This window comes from Rutilus rutilus, assembly GCF_951802725.1.
Source record: "Rutilus rutilus genome assembly, chromosome: 10".
In the NCBI taxonomy this organism is placed as follows: domain Eukaryota; kingdom Metazoa; phylum Chordata; class Actinopteri; order Cypriniformes; family Leuciscidae; genus Rutilus; species Rutilus rutilus.
Window position 1 is genome coordinate 15942660 of NC_140215.1, and position 15450 is coordinate 15958109.

The following is a 15450-nucleotide window of genomic DNA, read 5'->3' on the forward strand; positions in this document are numbered from 1 at the left end:
AATATGTTGAAATTAACTGGAAAAAATGGTGTAGAAACCATTTTTACTCAGAAATCGCTAATGTCACAATTACAAAGAAATGGCAAGAAGTAAATTTGAATTAAAGACATTTTGAAGAAAGACAAAAATAGATTCCAATAAATAGCCTACTCCAATAATGTTTGGTTTATTTACTGCGAAAAAGTAGGCTACATCATATTTTTCAGACATATTATTTCTTTACTTTTATGCTACTTTAAGTCTTTGAGCAATATAGTTTGAGACCCCTTTAAGTGAACCCAGTTATATTTGCAGTCAAAATGTCCCTGCCCTTAAAAAAAGTAGACTCAAATCCTATTTTTGTGCATATTTTGCTGAGTTTTCAGTTTACTTTCTATAAAAAACTTGCTTTGGGGATCTACAATCATCATTATTAGGTGAATATTAGTGTGAAAGTTTTTGTCCACAATGCACTCAGACTCCCTTCAGAGAGACAGGTTCTCAGTCCGGTTTGATTTAAAGTGGTTTGAGTTCAATTGGAGCATCCAATTTTGGACCCCTGAAACAATACTTAAAGGTAAACCAATCAATCACCAATCAATCACTCCAATGGTTATGATCATAGTCCACTGTGAGAATACAGTGTCTACAAAAGAGATCTGTGCATTATGAATTCTGTGGTGCCTTTAAATCTAAGTCCCTTGTCATTAGACTCCTAGAAATCTGTTATGCCCTTAATCCTGTCTGAAATGCAGTTTTTTTTTATATAGACTTTATAATTTTTTTAGAAGGTATTTTAGCCATTTCTATACCTGTAAAGATTAATATACCTTACATACGATTTTAAATAGATATATTTACTCTGTCAGAAAATGCCCTAATTGGGTTTCATTGCCTGTGGCCCCTCTGCGTGTCACTCAGTGATATCATTAATGTGACAGTTATATTATTAACTTATCATCACCCAACATGGTTTATACACATTAAAATGCACAACAAAGAGATTGTCAATATGACAAAATGGCAAGCCTAAAATGCTATTTTGAACAGTCTCTGTGACCACAGCTCTCTTTTTTTCAGATTCTGTATTCCCGTTTAAATGATGTAGAAGCTGCGCTGTAATGAACTTTAAATGAGGTATCATAAAGCCGAGCCGAGCCGTCGAGCATTCCCATCTATAAATCTGACAGTGCCAGTCTGGACAAGCACGCTATTAAAAAGTTATTTTAGTTGTTTACTAAGTATAATTATGGCTTAATTTGGTGAAAAATGCAGACTTTCACTTTTATAAGTGCATGTGAATAAAAGACACATGGCTTTTTAGAGCCTGAGAATGCTGTTCTTGTAAATGGCATATAAAATAGCTTTATCGTCACCTTCGGCTACTTGCTGATCTTACGTTAGTCCATTAATTATCTTTAACACAACTGACTGTGTCCATATCTGTTTTGCTCTGTTATCATAAAAATCTCAGTTTTGGCAGTCATTCATTAAACAGTTGCCAAGCAAATGGATCAAGTTAATTAGGTGCTTGGCCTGTTTATATGGTTCAATCTATTGTAATAAATGAAAATGTCTCATTTCTGAGTAAACAATTAATACTTAATGTGAGGAACAGCTGAAGAAAGTTTTGAAAGAGGAAACATTCAGAAATTCAGACAAGACCACCCTATATGATTCATCTCTGCAGAATCAGCCAGCTCATTCTGGGAGTTCGCAGCCTGTATGTGACAGAGAACCAATGCCCAAATGAAACATAAATCCATCGCTGGCTCGCTCTCTCTGTGCTTTCAAAATGCTGCTTCGCATTTCTTCTCTAAAGATACACCATGAGACGCAAATAAATCTCTTCTGACAACAGACGCTTTTGCTCTCTGAAGCGCATGTGCTAAGTGGTGACTGTATGAAAATTTCATCCTGATACCCAGCTCTGTTTATTTCAGTTAAGATGGATCACTGTGTGCTTGGAGGAGGTTTTTCACGGACAAACAATCCTCATTTTTTGCTGTGTTTAAATGCCACCTTCACACTTGAAACTTGCTGCACTCACAGTATTCCATAATCTAATCATCCAGATTAGTGCAGTAGCGCAAAGAAATTGTGCAATTTTTGTATAGTGAGCATGCAGTTGATATTGGTTGGTAATATGGCAGCCTGGTTTCTCAGGCATGGTGTGGCCTTTTCAGCCTGGCATGGAGCAGTGCGGGCACATCGCAGGAGCCTGAAAGGTCAGTCATGTCAGAGTGGAACAACAGACATTGTAAGAGTCAATGGGGAGAGAGAGTCTTCTCTTCTTCTGTCTCTCACTATGGATTGATTGTCCTCAACGGTCAATCGCAATCTCGTAATGGTGTGAACGCACCTTTATTCCAGATGGTATGTAATGGCCACTTTTCAAGAGCCAATCAATTCCCCATTAGTTAATTCAAGTCCCACTCAGTTTTTCCGCATTTAATATGCTATTTCACTCAGGAAAACAACCTATTGCGTAAGTAAAATGGGTTGTTTTTAATTAAAGATGCTATATGATAACTGACCAACCATAAAACTCCACAATTAAGATCAATTTCAGACTCAACAGGGTTTTATTTGGGTGCAATCCTCACGGATTTTATACCCAAAGGCATCACATAAATTTAAATGATGTTGTTCAGATGATAAAGCCCCCTGATATGGAAAAAAACCCTGACTCGTTCTTTTCACCATCCTTCCTTGTTCTTTCATAGCTCTGCCTCTCTACAGGACCTCTCTCTGCCTCTTTTTATTTTAGCACTAATTAAAGTTGCCAGGTCCCCTGACATTATAACCAAATGGAGTTTCTGGGCAGTCACGAATGTGCAATCTGTGAAATGAGATGCAATTAACTAAGCCAACTGCACACAGGTTCTGAGATTAAAGTCACCGCAAACGATCTGCACATGTTTACAGAAACAGACTCTTAGTTTGCAGTTAAAAAAACGAAGAAGAAAAAAACAAAACACCTAGACAGCTAGTTTATAATTAGGAACACAAAAGCATTAAAACGATTTTCTGTTTTTCTGCCCAACACTGATTTCATAGTGTTGTCGCTTACTGGCATAACGGTAAAAAGACATTTTACAAAGTTTTAGTGCACATTATGGTGGAGGGTCTATTTTGGCATTGTAATATTCCTTACATACTGTAAGATCCAAAATTGAAATTTCAACAGTATCGAAGTGTAACATTCATGTTTGTAGCAAGGTTTTGCAGAATTTAGGATCTATCTACCTATCTACCATCCATCCATCCATCCATCCAATTTTTTTTCAAAACTTTCAAACAATGCTTTGTCAAACCAACATGATGAAGTGTTGGTAAAAAATGCTTTTCTAAATTAGTTAAAGGAGCCGTATGTAAGATTGTGGCCAAAACTGGTACTGCAATCACTTTCAAATTACTGTAGATTGTTGTATCCCCTCCCCCTCCCCCTGACTCGAGGTTGCCAGATAGGCTGCAGGATCCAGCAAGAACGTAGGCTGCTACGTAGCTGTGGTAACTAGAGCAGAGCTGGCAACCCGGATGCTGAAACACTACTGACTTCGTGATTGGTAGATAGGTGGAGGGTGGCGCTTCAGGCCAAAACACAAGATGACAACATCAACATCAGTTGAGGGCTGCAACTTCACTTTTTAAATGACAATATCCTGGCCGGACTACCGTTGTCAGTGATATAAGTATTTGAAATGAACATGATTTCTTAATGTCTAGTGACATATCAGGGCCACTTTATGATTAATTGAAATACATTTCTTACATACAGCTCCTTTAAACTGTATAAATTACTTGAAATTTCAATTTATTGTAATTCTACTTCCTTACATTCAAACCCTATTTGCCATCTCAATACAAATTCACTAAGTGAACTGGAATTTAAAAGGCTTTCTCAATTCAGTTCTGAAAAGCACTCAGCCCTGGTCTGTCAAGTCAAGTTACCTTTATAGTGCTTTATACAATACAGATTGTTTCAGCAGCTTTACAGTGATCAACGGGAAGATCATCCAATGATTTGAACAGAGTTCATTTCAGCTGTACAGCAGCTCTAAAAGAAAATAATGTTATTGTTCAGCTGGAGTCTGTTCAGTGTTGATTCAGTTTCATTGTAAAAATCATCAATTCATTTCATCTTGAAGAATAACAAATTTTAAGAATCTATTTAAGATATGCTTCCTTACATAACATCATGGTAAATAATATTGTATTTAGCTTTTAAGGTTAAGATGATGATATCACACGAATGATTCTGCTCAGCAAAGTTGCAATTCCTGTTTTCTCCATTGTCACCTTTTGTTCTGCAAATGGCTTTCGGAGCCCAAATGGCTTTCGGAGCCCCTGGACCAGACGTTGAATGGTTGGGCTGATTGGATTAGCATATATGCGTTTGAATAGTTATGCTGATTGGATTGAGACTGGTAACACGCTGGAGTCTAGGGGGGTTCCTTAACCTGTATACTTCATTTGCATGTTTTTTTTTGTCTCCACCTCCAGAAGTCCCTCCTCCTAAAAAGCCTATAAGATACCATGTAAAGTTACGTTAGATTAGATTGTTGGATGACTGCAGCAACGCTCAGCGAAGTCCTCAATAAAGAATAACTCCTGCTTGAACGATATCCCAACATCTCCTGGTCTTGCTTCGATGAAGGAATAAAGTTTCCAACAATCTATAAAGTAGTTCTGCAGACAAGAGTGATGCCATCATCGTCCATCTCAGTTCAGTTCTCATCCAATAGTGTCAGTGCAGTCAAATCAATAATATTGTTGAATATTAAGTGTAGCACAAATGTTGTGGGAACAGTTAAAAAAAGAAGTATATACTTAAAGTCCCCCTGTAGTCAATAATTCTCCAAAATGACATATTTAAATGTTTTTTCTTGTGAAAAAATTTCTTCATGCCTTAAAATAGCTTGAATGTAACTCTACACCCCTTGCTTCATTTAGTATATGCAGAAGTATGAATATGCAAATTAGCCCCACCTCCACCCACTCACGCCAGCTCAGAGATCCACTCGGCCAACTTACTGAGGTAAACGATACACAATGGTATAGCTCTTTACAACGTCGGACACATAACGGTAATTAATATGAGTATATGCTTTTGCTTAACTATGTTATCAAACAGCTAATATTGTCTTGATGTTACAAGAACCATGTTGCCGTTCGCCATCTCAGAGTCTGACCGCTGCCTCAGTATCCTTAGAAACGCTTTGAACAACTGAGAACGTCAGTGGAGAAAGGCATATAGTTAATCATAACATCGTAATAAACATCATACTCAAGCTATATTGCTAAATCTGCCCAATTTTTCATAACGACAGAAAAATATACCTCGCATCTCTCGAGACTCCCCTGCTAGTTCCTGTTAATGATATTATGCTAAAGCCCGCCGGCACTTTGACGGGATTGGTTACAAGGTAGTTTGTGACATCAGAAACACCAGCGATTTCAAACCGCGTTTTTGAGACTGCCTTTGGTTCACCGCAGTTTTAAAAAGAAAATACTCAGCAATGGTGTTGACTTATGAATTTGCACATAGCAGAGCCCGTCTACGGAGAGCCTGTCCACTCCCTATTAAGCCCTATTGTACCGAATTTTGGTTGTAGTACCACCAGAGTTCCACTGGGGGCGCTCGCCATGAGTGCAAAATGAATGGGAGTCAATGGGGCTAGACGGCTAAATTTGTCTCTTTCACCCGATTGCCGTTGAGAAATCTCAGATCTGATTGTAGATTTTGCAAGTTCAACATGGGTTTTAGGTCGAAAGTTGAATGAACGAGTACTTATGTCGTTTTGATTTCTTACAGGTTGAGTTGTTGTTGCCCATAACACGCTAGCATTCTGCTAATGACGTCAGCATTCTGACGTCATTGACATTTTGAAAGACTTTTTTAAAGCAAATAAGTGACTCTAAAAAATCTAACACCCAGCAATGTGTAATTTCTTTGCATCTCCTTTCGAATACAACATTCAAATTACTAGAAAAAAAATTATATCCTGAGAAAAGTGGATTTTGAGGGGTATACCGCCATTGACCTCCATTCATTCTGCACTCGTCCTGTGAGCGCCCTCATATGGAATCAGAGTGGAACTGCAACCAGTTCAGAAGCCGGAAGTGTAGTGAGAGTGAAACTTCTCGCCATATTAGACATTCTCTGCACATAGTTTGTCTTAAAGCATATTAAAAACACCACATAGACATATAAACAACATTAAAAACTTGATTTTCACCACAGGGGGACTTAAAGCATTTACGCTAATTAGGTACACGTCCAGAACGTTTTTTCAGTTTTTTGTTTGTTTTTACTAATATTGTCCTCTGCATATGGTGAAACAGAGTCACATTTTCTATTAACACATCACATCATCTATATTAAAACAGTCTATTTGCGTGTGCGCCTGAATGTGTGTTAAGTTGTGGTTAGGGTTTTCAAGCTAATGTAATGAGACCTAGAAAAATCTCCAATTGTTCTTATGGAAGGACAAACATTCAGTGCTCGGAACAGCCGAGGTCCTCCGCTTCCCCTCAACAATTAGAGTACAAATAGATTCACAAGCTCCTCATTTCCCAGACAATCACAGTAATGAGTAACCTGCAGCTGCACTAATGGGCCATTATTACTCACGCAAAGAAAGTGATGACATCCTCTTGGCACAATAACACTCTTTTGCATTATATTTATTCATTATAGTCAACACACAGAGACATACAATTACTGTCAGCATCTGCATGGGCTCAGATCAATACTGAGATGCCATCGCCCATCTTTCGCAAAGTGTAAAGGGCTTTTTCTGGTCACCTTTGAAATTCTTCTTCCTGTTCCTCCTTGTATGTTCCACACATCACTGCACTTGCTAGATGGCTTCTGTTCTGTTGTCATGTTCAGATCCTATCAGCTAGATTTGTCAGCTCTTGCAGGTTCTCTGTGAGCAGGCATGGGACTGCAGGAACTAAATTTGTTGGATTTACAGCCTGAAGGGACTTGCTCAAGCCCTGTGCATCCTCATTGGTATGGGATGTTTATTAGGAGCAGGGCTGAGCATGCCCTTGTGGGTTAGACGCGGTTGGGTCTGGAGATTGCTTTCACGTGTCATTAATCCAGGTCGCCATATTCTCTGGAGCAAAAGCTGTAATCCAGTTGCTATGATAATTATGTGCTAACAGGGAAGGGAAAGTTGGTGCATCTTTTGAGTTGACTGCTTCTGTTTGAGCTAGAGTCTAAAAGTGAATAAAAAAGCCCTTTGAAAAACAATGTGGTGTTCGAAGCAGCATATTGTTAAAATTATTTTATTTGGGGGGAAAAAATACAGTAGACTATGCCATATTTAAATCACACAAGCAAAAGTGCTGCTATTTCAAATCCATGCCGATATAAACAGCATGATTATTAGTGTGATATAGTTTTCATACAAGTGCAATAACAAAAAAAGGAGTTAAAGGTACAATATGCAAGAATTTTTTGCCGCTAGAGGGCGCTACATTCCAAACAACAACAACGGCGTAGCTTGATGACGATGTGAAGGAGCGTGGAATGATGGGAACTGTCGTTTTAAACTCCACCGTGGATGTAAATCAGTCAGACGGGAATCGAAAAATCATGTTCATGGATGAGGTTAAGTTTTATTTTTATAATGACATGCTTTTTGTGGCGAGGGGGCGTGGTTCAGCGCGGTCTGTAATGGGAGAGAGAAGAGACGAGCGTCCCGCAAGTAGGTCAAGTGCAAATGACGAACACCTGTGTCTTATTGCAGTGATCGGCGTGGAGAGACCGCTTATAAGCCGCGCGCTGGAACGAGAGAGAGATTGGAGAGAAAATTGGACGCAGAGAAAGAAAACCGGTGGATCCGAGCTCTCATTTTTGAACTGTTTTGTGCCGTCGCGGTTGCCACGGTGAATGCGCGTTGTGTGCGACTTTTGTTTGTTTTGTTTTATTTTAATAAAGTACGAGTCCCAGTCACACCGACCCCTGTCTTCTTCCTTCCTGACTCTTGAGCCTCATCACACTTTTATTTCATTAAAATGAATTAACCGCAAGAAAAGTAAGGTTTAATACTAAATTGGTTATCATAGATGTTACTGTATATGTCGAATTCATTGTTGTGATAACGCGGCGCAGTTTTACGTGTTCTAAACAATTGTTGTAAAAGTACATTCGAACACATCCACATCATTTGCCAAAATACTGATTAATCTTTATGTATAAGACATGCTATATTTATTTACATGGTCATAAACACCAGACGTGATAAACAATGTCAATAAACTAAACACAAATCTAAAGCAATAATACTTCCCTTACATAAACATAACTATTACCGAATGCTACATTTGGAAAATATAAAATTAAGCATGCTTTGTTGACAGAACCAGCTGCAATCGGTAAAGAATAATTGTGTTCCATAACGACAGCACGAAACAAGCTAACGTTTGTTGCCTGATAGACGCTACAACTACAACTTCCGCATTTGTCAAGGACTCCACGCAGTACGAGCGGAAACCGAGGGTAACGTGGATATGACGCAATTGACTGGTGACTCCCAGCTCACCCCTGCTCTAACGCCTCGTTTCCTTGGTTAAAATCGCAATTTTCTCACGATTTAAAAATAGTTGGAAACATTTGGGATATTGTAAGTAATCAACTTAACAAAATATATAACACTGGCCTTGAGATTATGGGATATTTTAATGCAAAATTCTTACATATTGTACCTTTAATATAGAGTAACTCACATTTTGGACACAATATTGAAGGTTTGCTCTGTCAACAAAAAGCAAAAGCAAAGCGCATGGTGTTTCATTCAGGAATCAATTGTTGTTTCGAATGAATAGTTTGAATAAAAAATTAAAAGACTCACAAATTATTTGTGTCCCAATTCAGAGACTGCATCCTTCGAATGTTGCATTTGAAGGCCGATTGTGTCACCATTGCGTGACGAAGGCTGCCCCAATTCGAAGGCTCCTTCAAATGTGGCAGATGGATCCTTCGCAGCCTTGCCTACCCCAGAACCTTTCTCAAATATCTAATGATACAAATGTAAAATGTAAACAAAAAAAACTTTAAAGCGTTTCAAATGTTGACTTATATCTTACTAAGATGTGATTATTAATATATATAGCTTAAATTTTATTATATACAGAAATGGACAATGGTGAACATATATAGACAGTTTGTGAACCCTGTTTTGTTTTCAGACAGTTTAATATAACTTTCACAAAAGTCCAGTAAACATTACTGCCACTCATCAATGGCAGCTGTCACAGTAGCAAGGCGACAAGAACAGCACTCCATAGGCTAGACCTTCCAATTTAACAACACTCCTTCATGGCCTTCAAAGGCGTGGCTTTTCCGTATCCTTCGAAGGATGCAGCCTCTGAACTGGGACACAGCTATAAATAGCAACTTGTATCGCTTCTGAACGAATTAGTGTTTTTGAACCAACCAGCTCATTGAATGGCTGTGTCCGAAATCACATACTCTCTGTGTAGGTACTTATTTTGAAAAAGTACTTCATGACCTAGTATGAAATGTGTGTGTAGTATCTTCCCATGCTGTCATTATCATGTGACCTACTACAGTGTCAGTTACTACATCGCTTCACTGCCATTCACAAATCCTCTCCTGTGGCCTCATGGGATAGTAAAGTGTCCATGGTGCATGCATACTTCAGAATCTCGTCGGAAGTAGAAGGTCATCCGGGTACTTTTCGCCTACTCTTTTATGAGTCCTGTGAATTATTTGCCACAGGCCTATTGTTTTTCGCTTACTATATAGTAGGGAAGTATGCGATTTCTAATTTAGCCAATGATTTAATGACTCAGACTTTTCCGATTTTCAGAGTTACTGAAAAATCCCCACCACTAAAGAACAGACCGTACTATCCCTTTGCCAAAAACTGCAGTAGGGCTGTGTGATAAATAGTTTTTTAGTTAAAATTTTTTTATTGTGCTGCAAGAGAACACGCTGTTCTCCAGGCGGCTTTCTGTGCACTCGCTCCGAGATGGAGCAGAACACATGGACAAGGAAAGTAGCCTATACTAGGCATCAGGTATGCGCCAAAACTGTCAAATACTAACAAAATTATGTCAAAATGCCAGGCATGGCGAATATTTACGTAAACACAGTCGGTTATTTCTTAGTGAATGCAAACAGCTGGGAGAAAATCTGGGCCCGGTTTCCCAAAGCGTTCTTATCTCTAAGTAGTTCTTAACCTATTCCTTAACCTCTCTCTTAACCTTATGGGACGGTTCCCGAAACGTTCGTACGCTAAGTATATCTTTTGTAAGTCACACTTTCGTAAGGTTGGTCTGGACCACTCTTAGCTTTACCTTATCACTGTTGCAGGTCTGTATGAATATAATTCTGAAGTTTTAATACACCCAGACAGTATTAAATTAGGCTAATTCAAGTGTTTTCATGCAAAGAATAAAATTGTCATTACACTGATTGTTGTTAGATTTTTAATTATATTATTATACAATATTATTAATTTAATTAAAACGCTCTTTTAAAGGCCAGTGAAAGCATAGGCTACTGTCAGTTAAGTCCTATTCGGACGCTAATATTGTTTCTCATGGGCTCGTCCGGTATTTTAAACATTTACAGGGGTAAGTCGGTGATTTTAGTGCCGTCCGAATCCATAATATCAGTGTTTTTCTCACCCAACCCGCGTAAAAATCCCTGGCCAAATTAGTACCTTCTGTTTTTTGACAAACAGGTCGTGTGGTAATTTAATTGCCGTCTGAATCCACATCTCTGAGTTTACAAGAGATTCAAAATTCACGGTTTAAATCCTTTTTGATCACTGCCGAGCACCGTATGCAAGATGTAAACTTTTATTACTGAAATGCTGGAAAGTATTTACAAGAACAATATTTAATCGCAGCTCCACCTCAGCGAACAAAAATGGGAAAGAGAAGAAGGCACGTAATTTTTGAAAAGGTTATTGTGGCAGCAATATATGTTACAATTTTAAAATATGTAGGCTAGGCTATTATAGGCTATTATAGTTTGGATTATTTTTTATAATATCCAATAATCATAATAAATTGCAATTTCAACTATTTCTGAAGTGCTTCATTTATAAAGATCACCGCTTTCTCACATAAACAGCCCCTGCACGAGAGAATAATTGATTGTCGAGCCATCGATATCAAACAATTCAGCACCATCGCCACGGACAGCGCCGGGTAACGTCGCACGTAAGAAGGTATATCTTAAGCAGCTTCCTAAGGTATGGTTCGGGGAACACACTTAGGAACATAAACACCTTTGGTAAGATATATATTTCGAGCTCTCTTAGCGCGCTAAGAGTGAGCGTTATCGGGAAACCGGGCCCTGTGCATTAGGTCTTAAAGTGACAGTAGCCTAACATACTGTCGGTGTCACTAATTAATCAAACAACAAAAGACAAAGAGAAAATCCTCCACTGTTATTAACTGAATAATTTTAGTAGCTTTAATAAGAATCAATGTATATTTAATTCATATAGAGAAAGCTAGAGATATGCTGTGTGTGTTTTTTATTTTTTTTAACATGAATGATTTATGTAGTCTGTAATCATGATTATTATCATACAACCAGTAATTATCTGGGAAATGTTTACTTTACTTTTTTTTTAACTTTTTTTTTTTAGCACAGTGTAATTGATCCATCTCCAAAATGTTCATCATTAGTCAAGCAGCCCAGGTGAGAATGATTTTAAAAGTGTACTTCATTGTGTGCTTTCTGTTAAACAAAGGTCATACTAGCCTAATTTCTTCCCATAAAATGGTTAACAAACTACAGGTTTACCGTTTTTGTTACCTCCTAAGTCAGATCTGACACCAGTCCTCAGGACAGGAAGTGTAGCTGCATCTCCTAATGTTGATAAAAATCTGTAAAGGCCTAAATCTTGAGAGGCTGAGGAGTGCACTGTGAAAACTACTCAGTGTAATGAGACAGGTCTTGCCAGAGCAGACGCTTAGCTCTTTTGACACCGCTGTCAAAAAAAATGCTGCTATAGCAAATATGACTCTCCAATAGTCTAGTCTTGGCATTTTATTGGCTGCAGTCATAACTTTAGCCTCGACTTATAGATGATGTCTAGAGAGACTATAAAGAAACAAGGAAATATTATTATAGTTTATTGGACACGTAAAATGAGTACACTTTAATTATGAGATATCTTTTATGTCTTTTTACCTACAATCGCACGAGCAGGTGTTGAAAGTATACCTTCTTCATCGCTATCAAATAACAGAATGGCAGACAGATTTTGTTTAAATGGATTTTAGGTAAATTCATCCAGCACTATTTTATTTCCTGTGTTACAAAATATCCTGTTGTTTACTGATACTGAAAAAACTGCTTCAAACTGCATGACTGAACTGTGAATGATTTGTAAACTGATTCAGACAGTTTAGCTATTTAACCGATTAACTCAAAAGAGTTAGTTCTGATTAACTGTAAACATCCTACAGAAAACACGCTTGGATTCCAAATCCATGCTTGTAAAGAAATCCATTTTGCATGATCCTCTTGTTCATTAACATTGTCAGGGTCTGAATCGGGCTCGAATTGGTTTGAAAATGACGCCATCCTTAATATTTACACTAGAGCAGAACTCGCAGTGGTAGATGGGCGGGACATTTCCTGGGCAATCCTGACACATTGGGCCAGCTAACCGATCACTGCACATTTCGTATTTTTGGAAGGAGGGGCTTCATCGAAACAGGACCTAGACGTAGCGTTCGAGACAGACTGGGGAGAGAGGTGCTGTAATAATGTAAAATCAAGCATAAAAACATATTTTAGTATGCCCCAAAAACAAAATCAAGACTTCGTAAAAGGGCATAATAGGACCCCTTTAAAAAAGAAATCTTAAATGAGTGTAGCTACCTGTTAATTTGGCGGCATTGTGGCAAGTTCAATCATTTATTTGTTTCGACAACTTAGCGTGGGTCATATCAGTTGGAATAAGCCAAGGTTTGTATGTTAGCTTAATGAAAGTGAATGTTTAACTGTTCTCATAATTATGTAGCAGAAGTTGAAGTTTTATTGCAGGCTTTCTGCAGGATCAAGCTGAGCACAGAGTGATAGACATTCATTTGATAACAGATGAGTCACACATGAAGGTGAAGCCTGCTGGGAATCACACTGTTTACTTCTGAATCTGAACCCTTTGGATTATAGACTATATGTATATTTGTACTGTGGCGGCCTTTATACTGTAAGCTGCAATTACTGCTATTTGTTAGAAGACCATGTACCCCCAGTAATTACTGTTCGGCACTCCCCAGGTTTGTCATACCTATACGGTTTTGTAGATTCTGGAAGACTATGGGGAAAAACATTCAAAAGTTATATTTATGGCATTTTTTTGTTTGTGTTGGGACTGCTATTCTAGGCGGATAAATGTCTGGTTTTGTATTACCAGCATAAATCTTGTGGGTGGATTTTTCTCTGTGAAACTGTCCCTTTCTGGTATCCTTGTGGGTTAAAATTATTTCCTGTGTTAAAAGGCGTATTTTGAAGCCAAAAGATTTCTCAGAGCTGTCTAGTTATTAGATTCAGAGTCTATTCCTGGGACCTACCAGAACTGCCTACAAGAGTCTCAAATGTTTTAAACAAGATCTGAGATATCTTTCTAGCAATAGTTCAGACATGGTAAAGAACCAGTACTCGTTCAGTGATGATTATGACTTGATGCTAGAGGAACAATCTTTTCTTCAAGTCAGTATAATCAGTTATAGTCAGACGATAATAACTCAATTTGCGTGGTAACCATAAATCTATACAAGTCAGTCTTATTTTTATCTTCTTTTATTTTGGATGGACCCCAGTGTAGTGCAAATTTAGTGTTTCACTCTCTACCACTCTCCTGAAGCCATATTTATTTGACAGATTGACAAATCAAACTGTGACAGAGAAAATGCCAGCTCAGAGACTTCCTGTGTGTTATTTTTCAACTGTGATCAGTCAGGCCTGACCAAAGGTATCTGTACAAAGTAAGTCACTACAAGCGTGATTAATCACCGCCACACGGTGAAATGTCATATTTCCTTATTTGGCGTGGCCCCGCTGACAGGTAAATGATGTGGCGAGTGGGTGGGCGGCTGTAGGGAAGGGTCCAAAATAGAGTCCCCTTCATAACACCTAATCTGATCAGCAGAATTATAGATGACCGACATGTTCTGTTCAGCTCATCTGACAATTTGGATGTACCTTACTGATCAGTCCCAAAGATTTGTGTACTTATTATGAAATGCTGTTTGGTTCATGTGAACATCTTATTATTCATCATGTGCATTATACTTTGGCAAAGACTGTTAGGTAACTTAGTCGAATTTCAAGACGCAGCTATTAGTCATGGTATCTCAACATGGTGGCTCCCATGAAGTGGCAACCTGCTCCAAACTGATTAAAATAGCTTCTTTTAGATAGGTGATTACTTGGTGGCTGAAATAATTTTTTTACTTAATGTGCGTGAACATACTTTTTTAATCATACAGTATTTGTCAAAAGTGCAGTCTGTTAATTTATGTGTAAAACCTATTTTAATAAAAAAAAAAACTAAAAAAAAACACAAACACTGATAATACCTTTAAAAGGAAAGGTTTGGAACAACAAGAAGATTAATTCTCATTATGTTTCATTTAATGGTGCTGCAAGTGAATGTTAGCTGTTGCACTAACTTAAGTGAGCCAATGAATTAGACCACCCTTTCTTCAAAATCCTGCTATCCAAAGATATGTCAAAAAAGCAGGACACCTTAAATGACTGACAGACCGAGAGCATCTCAAAGTCTTCTGATTGATTAAACATCAACGTCCCTGTCACAGAGACAGGTGTGATTTCTCAGGCAACCTATTTTGGTGATATTTGCATGGTAGGGACATTTTATAATTCATAGTGTAAGGCCTTTCCAATCGGTCCAACGACAGTTTCCGATAGGCTGGTGAAAGTTTACTGCGTGTTACTGTCTTTTCCGCGTGGCAGAGTAATTTGATTCCAATTAAGCTTTTATCTGACTCCATTTTATCACAACCTTGAATTTAGGTTAGAATGCCAATTAGTTATTGGTCATTTATATAATAGTTTAGCAGCACATTTGATTATTCTATTTAACTCTTTACTCGTATTATCCTCATTCACTCGAGTGTTAAAGTCGCACAGGGTCCTCACACCGGCCGTTCATATTATGTGGGCCCATGATCACAAACTGATCAGTTTTGGGTCATTAAACAGAGGTAATTGGCTAATACCTTAAGACGGTCGCATTCACGCTTACTCTATCTAAGATATTTTTGTATAGCCCCTTGGTTGTATACACTTAAATTAAAGTAACGTTTCCTTTAGACAGAGGTCATGACCACTACTACAGATATAAGCCGACCAATATTACTTCTCGGATAGTAGCTTTGGTTTGGTCAAGCCATGGTTTCCCACGTACACTTAACTAACATTACATTAAACAGAGG

At 38.1% G+C, this 15450-nt stretch overlaps 1 protein-coding gene across 2 annotated transcripts in view; it reads left to right on the plus strand.

Moving 5' to 3' along the window:
* hs6st3b (heparan sulfate 6-O-sulfotransferase 3b) overlaps positions 1-15450 on the plus strand; it is a gene marked incomplete at its 5' end in the record, with an annotated part of 71787 nt that overhangs the window by 828 nt on the left and 55509 nt on the right. The gene's annotated exons all lie outside the window — the stretch shown is intronic.